Raw genomic sequence first — 14486 nt, forward strand, 5'->3', positions numbered from 1 at the left:
ATATATATATATATATATATATATATATATATATATATATATATATATATATATATATATATATATATATATGTATATATATATATATATATATATATATATATATATATATATATATATATATATATATATATATATATATATATATATATATATGGGGAACGTGACAGGCACACAGCAACACCATATGCTGTAAGGCTCATGTACTGTACTGTTCAGGTGTTGGCATTCCATGTTCCACTGGCTGTTGTGTTTACAATGTTTGAGGGCTGCCTATGTAGGAGTCACACATTGGGCCACCCATACATTACAATTTACAGGTGGTCATGTTTGTGTGCCATCTATTTTACTGTGTGTGCAGGTGGAGAGGTGTCAGTCCATAGGGGCCTACACTGTCAGAGTATGTGCTATACGTTCCCTCTTTGCCAAGGCGTAGGCATATTAGGTATGCCTCCGTCTGCCTACTGGGGCTGGCACAGTGTATTCATGGTCTGAATACCTCTGTGCCTGTAATGGCCTTGGCAATTGCGGTGGGTTATGAGGGCCTTCACCATTTTGTTCCTGCTGCAGCTGCTTCCGCAGGATCATATTATGTAGCATGGCACATACTATGATGATGTGGGCACATGTGCCTGGAGAGTACTGCAAGGCTCCACCAGATGTATCCAAGCACCGGAACTGTGATTTCAGCATCCCGAACAAACGCTCTATGATGATTCTGGTTTGTGCGTGTGCCTCATTATGGCGTTCTTGCATGGGTGTGTGTGCATTTCTGATGGGAGTCATCATCCACGGCTCCAGTGCATAGCCTGCATCCCCCACAAGGTGGCCATGTGGGATGTCCCCCCTGACAAATACCTGATACAGCTGTGAGGCATGCCAGATATGGGAGTCATGGTAGCTTCCAGGGCTGCCAGCACACACATCCATGATAATGCCCTGGGCATTGCACACGACCTGGCAGTTGATGGAGTGGAATCCCTTGCGGTTTATGTAGTGCCTACCCTGCTCACTGGGTGGTGACTTGATTTGTATGTGCGTGCAGTCTATCGCACCCAGTACCTCCGGGTAGTGTGCCGCACAGTGGAAGTGGAGCATACTGCTGGCCAACTCCTCCTGAGTTCTGGGGAAGTATATCTGCTCATTGGCATGTGGTAACATGGCATCCAGGAACTGGTGTAGTACCCTGGATGCTGATGCCTGTGAGATACCCATTATATCTCCAGTTGGCCTTTGAAAGGTACCTGTGGCCAGTATTCGCAGGCTTACACATACCTTCGTGTCCACTGGGATGGGTTCCCCTCTGTTGTTTCTGGTTCTCAGGCGTGGCCGGCACAGCTCCACTATTTGCTGTAAGATGCCCCTGTCCACCCTGTAATGCTCTACTATCTCCAGGTCATGTAGCCCCTAGTAGGTTACCCTTAGTCTGAACACTCTCCTTCTCCTCCGAGGCCTGTGGTGGTTGTCGGCATCATCCTCCACAACACCGTCAGTCTCTAACACATGCTGATGAATCACAGCTATGGCAGCTCTCAACATGTACATTTTAAAAGTTCCCCGTGTGTTTACACCTATGGTGTGGTGTTTGGGAATACACAGGTGTGTGTTGGGTGCTTACACACTTTATACTATTGTGCTGTGAATGCCGATGATGTCATAGGGTGTGTATGTATGATCGTAGCTACAGGGTATCTTATGTGTTTTACTGCCGGAACTACAATTGTGGTGCCTTTGGTGTTGAATTACATTTGCCTGCCGTGGATTACCTCTTGACCTTCCCTTTACATTTTTGCATGTTGCACCTACCATTTTCTGGCATGCATCCTGCAGCCTACTTTCATTTGTACTTTCCTGGACCTGGCATATATTGCGTTATGTGTGCTACTGCCGGTCTGCTGTCAGTTTGCTTTGCTCTGCTGTGTCAAGTCTCCTATGTTTGCAATTCAATACCTCCCCTCCTTTATTTGCATTCCAATGCCTCTCCTATCCTGTTTTGCAGGTTTCTACAAGCAGACTTGTCAGCTACCGTTGGTTGGCCTTCGTGGGTTGATTGGTGTTGATTGCTCATTAGTACTCCAATTAGCCTACTTCCACATTTCCTTCTTTTCTTCCCCTGACCTTCCTGTTTCTGCTATTGTTTGCGGCATGTGCATCCGATTACTGGGTTTCGGGCATGTTTTTACCCTCATACACATGTGCTTTTGGTCACCTTGTGTGCTCTCAGCTAAACGATTCTATACCTTCCTCCCCATCCCTGTCCTGCAGCTTTGCTTAGCAACGGAAAGGCCAGATTTGCATTGCTCCAATGTGCTTACTGCTATTTTGGCACACCCCTCTGCTGATGTCATTTATCTCCTCTGAGCCACTCCTCGGTGTTATACCGCTGCGCCGTATGGTACAACCTTCATCCGGCGGGACATTTGCGATTCAGTATTATTTGCCTCATTTGCATGGCATTGACTACTAATTCATAGTTACAGCGCCGAACACTATCGCAGGCCCTTAGCAACCCTTGCACCTTAGTTGTGGTGTTCCATGCCTACCATTGTGTATTATGCTGTAAACCTTATTTCTATTACGTTGCGATTTTATGACATTTTTATATAATTTCTTTATGTTACAGCTTCTGCACACATGCCCTGCGGCTGTGCTGTGCGTTACTGTGGACATGACATTAAATGTTGTTATTTATGTGTTGTGCATCTTTTCTTATGCCATTGGCTGTGTATTTTGCCATTGGCAAATGTTAACGTTATGATACCTGGGTCTGGCCCTCTTCCATAGCTCCGATGTTCTGTTTGGGAAAATGTAAACCGTGTTTTTTGGTTTACATTTCCGTGGGCTTACGCTATGCCTGCACCACTTCATGAATCGCTATATGCCTTCATTTGCATGGTGCGACACTGCACATGGGGTGATTAGCATACCTACGCCGAGGGCTGTGCAGGTCTGGCGTACGCCGGTAGTGCACGTGGAATTGGATCGTACCTGAATCGCTTGATGGCCATATTTGGCATTATACTGCCTACGCTATGCCTGCGCCTGGTGCAAGCTTCATGAATCCTGGGATGCTCATTTTTTTATTGATTTTTTGACCTGCTATTTTGCCATAGCTGGTATTCCTACCATCCTTAATCTCCACCTTAAGGGGCAGAGACTTTTTTGTTTTATGTCTAATTTTGTATTATTATTATTTAAACTATATTTGCTTTTTGTATTTTTTTAAAGACTGTAAAATGATTGTTCTTAAAATGTTTTGCAGTACTTTGGAGTTTTTCTCCTCAGGCCTTCACTGAAAATGGTTTCCTACGCAGTTGAACTTTCCTGGTAATCAAATGTCAATAAATAAGTTATATGGTTATCCTGCTATTTTATTGCCCTATGTTTGTTTTTAGGTATTACTGCAGTGCTGGTATGGCATACAAACAAACCGTTCCTTGCTGTATCACCCACAAATTCCACACAAGCCTTGGGATTCATTAATAATTGTGCAGGCTTTGCATGAAGCCTACATGATGTAAGCACATTACTATGATAAACAGCAGTGCACGCTGAATATGTATGTTTATCATCACACTTAGACGTTCATAAACACCATTTCATGACCAGCAAAAGTAAGCTCGAGCACGCAAAGTAAGCAAAATGGGTTACCTGTAGGCAAGCCTGGTGAGAAAAGCTCCAAAGTATTATAGAACACTGTAAGAACAATAATTTTACAGTCTTTAAAAATAATACAAAAAAACAAAATGATGCAAGTACAGTTGGATAGCTTATACAAAGTAAGGGCTAGCTAAGTAAAAGAATAAAATGCAAGTGACATTAAAATGGGAGAATGTACACAGTATATAATGGTTTCAGTACAGAAATTGGTAATAGGGGGAGGGTAAATGGAGACAATTTACTCAGATAATGCAGTAAAATGTGATTATGTTACAAAGAAACATTTTAAACATTGATACTTACATATTGATGTAATAATAATTAATCCTGTTTGCAATTCTTGACCCATGCACATGAATAAAGTGAACATTCTAATGAAGGATGAGGGAGAGACATAAAGCAACATTGTAATAAAGGTGTGTATATGTGATATTAATGTTAATAACATGCTGAGTTGAGATAACAGTAAAGGCAGTGGATACATTATAGGCAAACAGACTGCAATTATTGAATGCAACTTGTATATACAGGGAATATATGTGTGATAATCGACTGCACTGCTGTATTCTGCACTTCATCATGTATAAACAAGATGAAATGAGACTTATAGCTGTTGTAAAGTGCCCATCAGAAAGGGACATGTTTTGTTTATGTTATTTGCTCTCATTTTGCAACCACAGAAAGAGGGTATATCACCTTGAAACACGTATTAGACAAATATGTGTTAAATATTCATGTACATTCTAAACAGTAATATAACACTCAAAATACATGAGTGACAAATGTCAACACAGATCTAATGATATTTAATTAGTTCAAGGTCTCCGTTCATAAATGGAACATGTCTAGTAAATGATTATAATGGGCATTCTGGAACTGAATCACACTCTATCTGTGTGAGTATGCTATAGAAGACATTACTGAATGCATGTGCCACAGGAACGCTTACACCATGGCATTTGAAGAACAACTATTCACTCCCAGGAAATTACAAAATTAATTTATATTTCTTTGTTCAAAGTTAAAATTGATAATAACATGACGCATTGTTCTTTGTATAATGTCAGTGCATTCATATAATGTTGTTCTTTGCTGGAATCAAACAGCAGTCAGTGTGAGTCCACTGAGTATTTTCATGTGTGTGAATCACATGTGCCACAGTAGAAGTCTTAATACAACACCACCTATGTGGAAGTCATTGCATCATATGATAGTTTTACAAACGATTTGAATGTGATAAAGGGGATAGGGAAGATTCTCGCACTGCAATTGTGCACATTATAACAGTCATGGATGTCATTCATGCATAACAGCGTAAGAACACACAATGCTTACGGTCAGTCAACATAGATTTTGAACATGTGACTATGTGATGACAGTAGCTACATAATTTTATAAGTAATGAATGCACCATGGTGCAATTGTCACTAAAATTGTCAGATATTTGAAGCTGTGACCTCATGTTATTGCTGCAAGGGATATGTGTGCCTGTAGTTCCTTTAAAAGACTGTTTCTACATGTCTATTTGCCACACAACATTGACTTATGCTAGGTATACTCAAACACACATGATGTGTAATGTCACTGTGACAGTGGAATGGCTATCATGCACAATGTATGCATAATCACAGATTTGAACACATGCCTTACTAAGGCTACAACATACAGAACATTGTCTCATTTCCTCATGCCACAGGAAAAGCCTTAGTAGTTCTCTTAGGTAAGTCAAATTTCATTCAATTGCATCATCATTATAAAATAAAGACTTTCTGTGTGAAACATAAACAGAAATTCTTGTAGTATGATTCCCCAGCTATATATGTACACAACAGGTAGCTGGGTGAGAACATTGTTACCTACATGCACATTCACAGTCATACTGACACAAGTAATTTTAAGGAATAATGGCTGAATGTGAACTGACCACCTAAGATCACAAGGTATGGAACACTGCCTAAATCACACAAGCCACATGATATGTTGATTTATGTTTGTGACAGTGCACATTTGAATGGATGACATCACTATTGTTTAATATAGTGATGCTCTTTTAAAAAAGGAAAGAAGGTAGTTGAAAAGCACAGTAACAGTACACAGCTACACATCCCATATGCATAAAAAGCCTTCTCTACACAGCAAAATAAAGACACATACTCACAGGATTCAATCCTTGCTGATTCAAACCACTTACCTATTTAGTTACACAATCTTGAGAGCACAGTATTAACTGTCAGCACTGTATAATAAGTCATACTACAACTTTGATGAAAGCTATTTTTGAATGCATGATGCAATAATTTTGTTTTCAAAACTGGATATATGCTTGGGATAATAGAAATGTATAGAGTAGCCCTTTTCCAGTGAAAAGGCATTTCCTAAGTGGAAGTTTACATACAGGGTGTTGTCATAGAGCCAACTGTACATGACAGTACACACATTATCACTATTTAAGCAATTTTGGATTCAAAACCCCTACCTATCTAATTACACAATCCAGGGAATACAATATTAATTGCAAATGCCACAAGAGAAGATTGCCTTTTATAGTGAGATAGTGCATTTATGAAAGGATGACCTTATCAGTGTGTTGAAGTGATGTTTGTGTTAAAAGTGGGATAAGGAGATGATGGAGTCCTGTCTCAGTTTAAATGCCTTCCCTGAGAGGAAGAAGAAACAGCAGGTCTATTGAGGAAGCTATACATACCTGACATGTAAGTCACACACAAGTTAAATACAGTGAGATTTGAACCTCCAATCTTGTTACATAATTTACAGAATACAATATTAAGTGCAAGTACCACAAGAGAACTCTGACATTCATACCGAGAAAGTACACTTATGAAAGGATGACCTCATCAGTCTGTTGCAGAGAAGATATTTGTGATAAAACTGGATGGTGGAGTCCTCTTCCAGATTAATTTCTTCCCCTAAGTAAAAGTAAATAAAGCACCAACTTTTGAGGAAGCTATACATACATGACATTTAAGCCATACATAGAAGGTCACCATTGTGCGATTTGATCCGTCTCCACAGGAGAAGTCTAAGTTTTGCAGTGAGAGAGTGCACTTATAAAAGGATGGCCTCATCAGTGTATTACAGAGAAGATATTGTGGTAAAAGTGGGATAAGGCAATGATGGAAGCCTGTCCCAGTTTAAATTCTTCCCCTGAGTGGAAATAAATGCAGCAGGTCTGTTGAGAAAGTTATATGTATGTGTCATGTAAGCCACAAAACACACACACACACACACACACACACACACACACACACACACACACACACACACACACACACTGCTGTGAGATTTGAACCTCCTATCTATCTAGTTATATAATTTACATAACACAGTATTAAGTGCAAGCACCACAGGAGAAGTCTAACATTTATAGACATGGAGTGTTCTTATGAAAGGATGAACTCATCAATGTGTTGCAAAAAAGTTGTCTGTGGTAAAGGTGGGATGAAAAGATGGTGAAGTCTTATTGCTCCTTAACATATTCCTCTGAGTGTAAGTAGATACAGCATTTCTGCTGAGGAGCTCTATGTACCTGCCATTTAAGCCACATGCACAAGGTCAACACTATGAGATTTGAACCCCCTACCTATCTAGTTACACAATCTAAAGAACATAGCATTAACTGCAAGTGCCACAGGAGAAGTCTGACTTTTAGAGTGAGAGAGTGCAGTTTTGATAGAATGACCCCATCAAGTGTTGTAGAGAAGAAGTTTGTGTTAAAAGAAGGATGAAGTGCAGAGGCAGCTGTGTCCAAAGTTAAAGTTTTTCCTGAGTGAAACTAAACACAACACATCTGTTGTTGAAGCTTTACTTATCTGACACTAGAACTACATATACATACACACACACACACACACACAAGTTCAACAATGTAAGATATGAACCGCTTAACTAACTAGTTATACAATCTAGAAAATGCAGTATGAATCACAAGTGACACATGATAAGTCTGATTTTACAGCTGTGAAAATGCACATTTGTCAATACTAAAACTTCACTGTTTGGAACATCAAATACTGTGTGTTACAGATTTTTGGACAAATGTATGCATCCACACAAGCCATCTTAACATGATTGCACTTGTTGCATGTAATTACAACCTTCTCTGATGACATCAGTATAATGACATTCCATGTACATTGCATACTTCGACTGACATGTATCTGTTTCACAGTATGGGGTGTCAATGACAATCAAAAGTGTAAAACAGTGGATTTTCAAGTAAGCATTCATGCCAGTTCATTCCAGGTGGATTTCATGCAAATAGTAGCTAATTACTGTGTCACTATCAGTTGTCATGGCTCATGCTTGCACAATATGCATTGACAATACAAACATGCATTTCCTAAATATGACAGTGCACTCCAGAATAGCAGTAATGGATGATGTGTGAAAAGGTTATACACTGTTGTAACAAAGTTGCAAGAGTAACCGTTGGAGTACAGACATAGATTAACAGACTGAATTAATTGACTCAACATCACTCTGGTCCACATTCCTTGGTTTCAAAAATTCTATTAACACATACAGAAGTTGTACAACCTACTCACATAATTTTTTGGTATAATTTCTTTTTAACTCTCACCATAAAATGCATTGATTGTAAGCTTATTTGTGCAGCAGATAAGAAATTATTAGCTCTTGTATAATCACATTGAGGTACTGATTACACATACAACCATATTTGAATCTAATAGAAGACAGAACAGATATGTATTATGATCATGTTACAGGTGTCATCATTTACACATTTGTCATGAGAGTCACAGTGGTTAATTATGAAACACATGATGGACAGAGCATGTTAGTGCTGGATGAAATGTGATTTATGGAAACATTTTTGAAACAAGGATGTTTATTTGATAAACAACACAAGGCCAGACCAGGAAAAACAACAAAGAATAATAATCCAAAAATTCACCCAATACAGTGAAACACATGTAGGAGAAAAATGCTATTTAATATTTTGTGGCTGCATCCAATACAGGACTTCATCAGAAAGATGAATTCCTGTATTGGACTAAAGCGTTAAATATTAAAGAGCATTTTTCCCTACATGTGTTTCACTGTATTGGGTAATTTTTTGGTTTAACAGTTTATTTGATGAAAATAGGTAGAACATACAGACATACTAAGAGATTAGTTAATGTTTCATCAATGTACATATTTGTGTTGCGTTACTCTTTGGTTTGCCATCTTAATTACTCAGGCAATGTCTGTACAAGACAGTGTTCCTAATAGGGAGTACACACATGAATACAGCAGTAGGATAATATTGTGTGTTAATAAAATGTGTAGCTAAAACTTACACAAAAAAGTCATACAAAACATTTAAAAACACTTTGGCATACATATGAATTCGAACTTTATCAGTATTCCAAACTAAACCTACAGACCGGAGTATTATCTAACCATACAATATAGGAATTCATGCCTCACAAAGTTTAAAGATGACAACAGATTAAAGCAAAGGAGAATGTATATATTACCTTCATTGTACTCATGACCATTGCAAAATCTCATAAAAAGCATTTTACACACCTGTGAATTCTATCAATACACCAAACAGGAAATGTTACATCACAACCTTAATTTCACTGGTTTAAAGGACCAACCAGAAAACAAGGAGGCAAGGGAGAATGTGAGCATCAGGCTTCATCACAGTCATGGCAATTATAAAATTATGTAAGGTTTGCATCACATCCAGGAGCATAACATATGACTCAATGAAGAACAGAGAGAGATGCAATGTGTTAAGGTGTTATTTGTCATAATTTGCAGATTTGTCATGAAACCAGGAATTTTGGACAGCATGCATCTTCATATTTTTTGCAACTGAAACATCATATGAAGTGTACATTCAACTCTTCAGCCTGATCAAAAGAAGATTAGCCTTTCAGTACATAGGGCAGTGAGGCTAAGCACTTTATTACAAAGGGCACCAGAGTAATGGGGCCAAAGGCAAAAGCTCACACGATTTTGCATAACCTGTTTATTTCCATTCCCCTAAATTAGAGGTGCCAGGCATTACACACATTCTGAAAAGGCAGACTGATGACACAGAAGGGGAAAAGACATGGAGATGGGGATATGGAGGCAGGGAGAAAGTACAGTATGACATAAGTAGGATATTGGTGGGTCAAAACAATATGTAGGCAACAGCTTCACATGAAACAGTGCAATAAAAAACAGTCACTAACAGTTTGTCGTATGTCTGGATTAGTATCCTGGAAACTATTCAAAACTCAAGATATAGAAATGAACATTATCTAAGCATGCCACAAAGGAAATCCTGCTTCACAACCTTTAAATCACACAATTGAAAGGACTGTGACAACTTACTGAAGTAGAAGGGATAGAGATAGAGAGAGAGAGAGACAGAGACACCGAGAGATGGAGAGAGAACTATCAAGAGTTTTGTTTATGACCATTTTATGGTTTGTTACTCTTACTTGATTCTTCATTATAACTCTCTCACACTGTGTACAGTAAAGTGTTTATTAAAGGGAGCAAAAAGGCAGAAGAGTAGAAACAGGATTAAGACAGAAGCAGGATAAGGGGGGGGTTGGGTCTACCATAATTTGTCAACTGGAGAAGTAGTCGATATGCACAATGTTGAACTGTAAACATCCAAACTCCATAATACTGACAAACATAAAGACTGTGTATAAAACATTTTTTTGCAGGGGGGGAGGGTTGCCCTTTCCCTATTTTAGTGCAATCTTGAAGTCAGAATATATCATTTGCAGGGGTTATGGAGGCACAGAGAGACTTACCCCAGGCAAAAAAATAACATTCTAAAGTTTAAATGTTTCAGGTTCGATGTTGTGCATGCCAACTATTTCCCTGGAAAATGGTTTAATATAGATCCAAGGAGTTTACTAAGTCTCCCTGTTGGCATGGCATTTTTTTATGGGTTTTTTTGTTTTTGTTTTTTTGTTGCAAATGCTTTCTTGCAGCACTATTGCGATGCTATGCTAATGAAATATAGTAACTAGAGATAAATACAGACATTGGAGTGAAACAAGATGAGAATATAAAATCTCATGAGGTAATAACTTGGCATACAGCTATAATTGAACTTTTGTCACTATGCAAAAAGATCAGCCTACAGCCAGAAGAATTATTTCAACACAGCAATTCTAATACAGTACATTGCATTCAGCAGCCTAAGAACTGTAAGTGTAAAATTTTCAAAGTAGTACCACTGCTTTGCTTTTACTCTTTATTCCTATAGCACAGAGGATTTAAGCAATTTTACATGAAAGTAACTGGCTAGTGTGGGTGATGAAAAAAACTTAGCATTTTTTGCCATAAGATGTGAAATTCCATTCACTGTCACTCAGCAGTGGTATGCAATACCAATCTCTACACAAATGCTGAAGACACAAACTGAAGGCTTGTGATAGGCCATTTCGGGTTATTTTTGTTGCACGTAATTCCATTTTTTGACCAGACAAAGCATGTGGAAAAGGGTTTGCTAGGGCAGTGATGAAAAAGGAGGCGGTCCACTAGACTCCCCAGTGATCATGTTAAATACCATCAAGCTAGGAATTAAACTAAAAGATCCATCTTAAATGACAAAAAACAGTACTACTGTAATCTGCAGACAGCCAACCAGAACAACCCTCAGAAATTCTGGGCTGGTCTGAATAATCTGCTTCACCCCAATAAAACAACTACCCCTACCCCAGCTACTACTAGTAACAAATCCCCTGAGGATGTCTCAAACAGTTTTAACCACTTCGTTACTGAGACAATTCAAGCTCTAGCCAGCCAATTACCTCCTAGCTCTTCCAACCCTGATAGTGCCATCTATTCAAACTTACTCTCTTTCAGTTTCCAACCAGTGCCCACTTCTTGTATTTGTAACCTAATCAAAAAACTAAAGCCCACCACATTCTCCGCTGACCAGCTCCCTGCCGAATACCTTCAAAAATCAGCTGATGCTATTGCCTATCCAGTTTCTATACTAATCAATTGTACCATAGCTGAAGCTAAAATTTCCACCATTTGGAAAACATCTCACGTAATCCCACTACATAAAGGAGGTTCCTCCACTGAATTCTCCAACTATAGACCAATAGCCATACTTTCTCCACTTGCAAAGATCATGGAAAAATGTATACAAAAACAACTCATGCACCACCTAATCCAGAATCACCTCCTAGCCAATACCCAACATGGCTTCCGTCCACATCACAGCACGGCCTCCGCCCTACTAGCCTTTACCAATACTATAAATAACAACCGTAACAATAATCAAATATCCTCAGCCCTCTTTTTGGATCTTTCCAAGGCATTTGACATGGTGGATCATCAACTGTTGATATACACCCTGCAGACTTATAGCCTTAACTCTAAAGCCCTTCAGTGGTTTAAATCCTACCTCAGTGGGAGGCAGCAGGCTGTTATTTGGCAGAACAAGCTCTCCATCCTATTACCTTCCACCCTAGGAGTCCCACAAGGCTCCATACCTGGGCCCCTTCTCTTTTCCATCTTTATTAACAACCTACATACTGTCATCCCTAATGTTAATTGCATCCAATACGCTGATGACTCCACCCTGATTTGTTCGGCTACATCTCCTGCAGACCTGAGGTTTGCTACCCAGTCTGCCTTTAATATCATAGAAAATTGGCTCTCTGAACGTCGATTACTACTAAATCCCAAAAAACTAAAATGCTGCTATTTTCAGCCACACAAAGGTCTACAATCTTTACCTTCACCATAAAAAGCAAAAGATGGAACAATTATCTCCCCTGACCCTTCGACAAAACTACTAGGTGTCATTATTGATAACAACCTAAAATTTGACCTACACGTTAATCAAGTGATTAAGAGTATCAATAAAAAACTTGGGTCACTATACAGAATAAAAGCCTTCTTAACCCCTCCCACTAAGATTGCCATTGCCCGCTCACACTTACTCTCAACCCTACTATATGCTTCCCCCCTTCTCTCTAATCTAAATAAATCTGTACTTAAAAGACTATCTACATGTTACAATCACATTGCCAGGTTTGTCACTGGCCTGCCTTTTAGAACACACCGCTGCATAAACCTTAAACAACTTGAGTGGCTAGAACTTCCAAGACTTATCCAGTTCAACCTTCTGGTTGTGGCCAAGAAAATCCTCCTAAATCCTGATAATACACCTGCCCTTAAAAATATTATTACCCCCTATAGCAATTCAAGACTACTTCGATCCTCAAACAAACTACTAATTCAAAGTATCAAAACTAGCAATGTAGCTGGTGTCTTCCTCCTTGCAAACACTGTTGGCAGAGTCTGAACCTACTGCCAGCTGACATTACTTTGCTCTCCTCTCTAACTCAATTTAAAACCAGACTTAAACAACATCTGGCTCTAAACTGGCATTGCCACTGTAACAAGCCTGGCTAACTCAAACCTCATATATAACTATTTTCTTATTCAAGTTGCTGTTATCTTTCTTTCTCTCCTGACTTTTTCCAGGGGTGAACCCTTACCAGTGAATTTGTTATTCTGTCTTTGTAAGTGTCAAATCTGTAAAGCGTCTTCATTATTATTATTTAAATTTGTTGCTGTTTGTCTTGGAGCTTTTCTCCCCGGGCCTCCGCTGAAAATGGACATTGATTCCAGTCGGACTATCCCGGTCAACAAATGTAAAATAAAAATAAATAAATAAAATAAAATAAAGCAGATGGTAGGAGACGAGAATGAACACAGGAATTTGCAGGAGGGTGGTGGGAGAGCACCATAGCTATCCACTTCTTCACAACATATATGTATCATTGTACACATAATTTTATGACTTTGGAGGGTCAATATACCAGGGATGAGTGACAAAAACAGAATAATGTTTTATAGCTAATTGGACCAAATCAAGAGTGTCAAGATAACACATAGGCAATGTGAAGAGTTATGTATGGGGCAAAATTTTTTTGTGAGACAGTTGTCACTTTTTTTGAAAGAGAGACATTTTTTAATGTTTTATTTTTTAATTTTTTAAATTTTTTTAATTAATTAATTTTTTACTTCTCTGTATAGAACATAGGATAGCAAGTCCTTATTTTCATAACTTAAGGATATGCACCCCATTACTAGCTACCGGCTGGCTTAAGGACCTCTGGGAGATTTGCTGTTGGTATGTTCTTTTCGTTCATATCTAGGGAGGCACAAGACCAGCTTACTCAAGTTATCAAGCATAAACTGTTCGTGCTTTTTTTCACATAATCAGGCTAGATATAGTAATGCTAACCATGGCACCTTAGAGCAGAATCTGATTTTCAATGTAGTTTTATTTCCAGTTAGCTACTCGTGGCAAACTAACACTCTTCGAACACCCGTATTTAGTCATTTTAATTATTTTTAAATTTGATGGCCAGTTTATCATTTATTCAGGTTAATTACCCATTCAGTTATTGTACTCTTTTATCACTGTTCAATATTGTCTCTTTAGACCCCGTCACACATGCTCCTCTTTACTTAGACACTTTTAGATTGTTGGTTCAGTACTAGAGATTTGGACTGACTATATCTTAACTCATTATACAAGCTGTGACACATTGAAATGTGACTTTTTTGAATGTCCAGTCCAGTTGTATTTATGGAGCCTTTAGCCTCTTTCTTCTGCCTCTCCATCACATAAGTCCTCTAAATACTATCTTCCCAGGACACTTTAGGTACCATGGACAGCATTTAAATGCACAGCAGTTTTCAACTAGTTGCATAGTTCTCATTTGTCTATTTTCTAACTAATTATATTAAGACTAAAGCACAGAGATTGTATCCCTGCTTCACTCAACAGATTCTGTCCATTGTTGGTT

This window comes from Protopterus annectens, chromosome 4.part0 (assembly GCF_019279795.1).
Source record: "Protopterus annectens isolate FY-2018-M chromosome 4.part0, PAN1.0, whole genome shotgun sequence".
NCBI classification, from domain to species: domain Eukaryota; kingdom Metazoa; phylum Chordata; order Ceratodontiformes; family Protopteridae; genus Protopterus; species Protopterus annectens.